The sequence below is a fragment of the Coffea arabica genome, chromosome 11e (assembly GCF_036785885.1).
Source record: "Coffea arabica cultivar ET-39 chromosome 11e, Coffea Arabica ET-39 HiFi, whole genome shotgun sequence".
Taxonomy (NCBI): Eukaryota; Viridiplantae; Streptophyta; class Magnoliopsida; order Gentianales; family Rubiaceae; genus Coffea; species Coffea arabica.
The window spans coordinates 17550898-17553213 of NC_092331.1; positions in this window are offsets into that span (position 1 = coordinate 17550898).

A 2316-nucleotide genomic window follows, 5' to 3' on the forward strand; every position below is an offset into this window, starting at 1 on the left:
ATACCTTTAGAACCTATACCTTCACTGCACTCCTCAAGAGGGGTGAAAAATGAGTCATTAAAACTCACCTCTTGAGGCTCAAAGTTAGTTCCAAAGATATTATCATGTGAAATGGACATTTGCTCATTGAAACACAATTGAGATTCATCATTTTCATCAAAATGCAACCCATTTTCACATACAACATTCCCATCATTCATGCTAGGATCATTTTGCACATTATTAGAGGAAATAACTTCACACAATGCATTCAATTGCTCATGTATATCACCAAAGTGAGAAGCTAATTCATCTAACCTTTCCTCAATCCTATCAAAACGGTTGGAAGTTGCATTAGCTAATTTTTCTAAAGCTAACTCCCAAGATGGCTTAGAATCATTAGCTACCATTTCAATTGCCAACTCCCAAGATGGTTTTGATTCATATTGGACACATTCAGGTTGGTAATCATAAAAATATGAAGAATTACTATAAGTACATTGATTATTCCAACCATAAGCAGGAGAATTGCTCAAATTAGCACTATATCGATCAAAACAAGGATTGTAATGCTCTAATTCATCATAATAATCCATATTTTGTGCTTGCATACATGTATTAGTAGCATGATAACCTCCACACAAGTCACAAATCACATGATAAGAATTAAAAACATTAACATTCCTCCTCTGCTCAATTTCATGCATCATGGTGTCCATTTGAACTTGTAACATCATAACATCAAATTTAGCCTTTAAGCACCTTAAACCATCTTCAAAAGACATACATTCAGTAAATTCTTGGTTACCTCTATTAAAGGAGCTTTGCACTTGATAACCATCCATTACCAATCTTCCACTTCTCAAGCATTGTCCTCCAAATTGTCCTACCCTTCTCATCACCTAAAATTGCTTTTAAACAACTTAAGAGCAAAATTAGTAAGAAAAATAGGTGATAAAACACATACACATAAAAAATACTAAAATGACAGAAAATAACATTCACACAATAACCAATAAAATGTCTAAACTAATAAAGTTACTCTTCACACCGATATTGCCAAATCTTCCCCGGCAACGGCGCCAAAAACTTGACGTGCGCGGAGTATACATATACAATTAAGCTCATCCTAATCAAGTTTTACATTTATAAACTCCTAAATACCCCACACGCGATTTATCGCAAGTATACGAATCGTGAGCGAGTATAGGGTATTAAGGGTCGATCCCACAAGGAAGATTGCAATTACCGGTACTACTAAAGCTTCTCTATTATTTAGACTATCAATGAATTATAACAAATTAAACCTACTGAAATTATACAAAATAACAAATGAAAGCTCCTTGGGTTGTGGTATCCCTAACTACTCATGCAAGTGCTATATTTGGATCATTGAATACTACATCTAGGCTAATTATGGTGTAATTTCCTTATGCATTTGAATCCTACTTTCGTAGTGAATCAATTATACTTATAACTAATCCATACCTATTCTCATGGTTATGAAATTAGCTACAAGTTCATTTCTTCAATGAAATTACATGAAATGAATCACTAAAAACCACATAAGTGCACCTCTACTTTCGTGAGTGTACTCCCTATGTTTAGCACTTCTTGAACTAGTGTTAAATCTCAATTTTCATTGCAGAAACAACACCTTAAATAATCACAATCAATGGTACCAGATTAATCATGATTTAAAGAGCCAAAGTGCTAAATAACTTGCTCAAATCATAGCAGTCAAATAACCAAATAATAAACACTAACAATTATAGAAAGTTCAACCAAACCCAAGGCTTAAACTTTAGAAACACATAATGAACACAAAATCCAGAACTTGTATATTAACTAAAATTGGAATCAAATACAAAAGATAAAGAATTTAGAAGGAATACAACCCTTGTCACATGAGCTTTCTTCCTTGCCTTCTTCATCCTCCATCTTCATCCTAATCTAGATAATAAACAAGAATGGAAAAGCTACACTACTCTATACTAAGCTAAACTAACACTAGGGAGATGAAAGAGCTACATTTCTGCAACTTCAAGCTTCTCCCGTATGTCTCTCTATTTTTCTGCTATGAACTCCCCCATTCTCTATTTTTGCAATGCATTTGGCTATTTAATGATGAAAGGTGGTCAAGAAATGAGGATTACATCTCCCTTTTACAGCTGGGAATGTTTCTCACATGTCTAGCATCCAATGTGAGTTGGTGGAGGTGAAATTGAGTTTTACGCGTACAGAGCAGCCTTTTCTGACCAGTGATCCGAGCTGCTACAGTACCTCGGATCCGTATGGATCCGAGCTCGGATCCACTAACCCAGAAACAACCGAGGG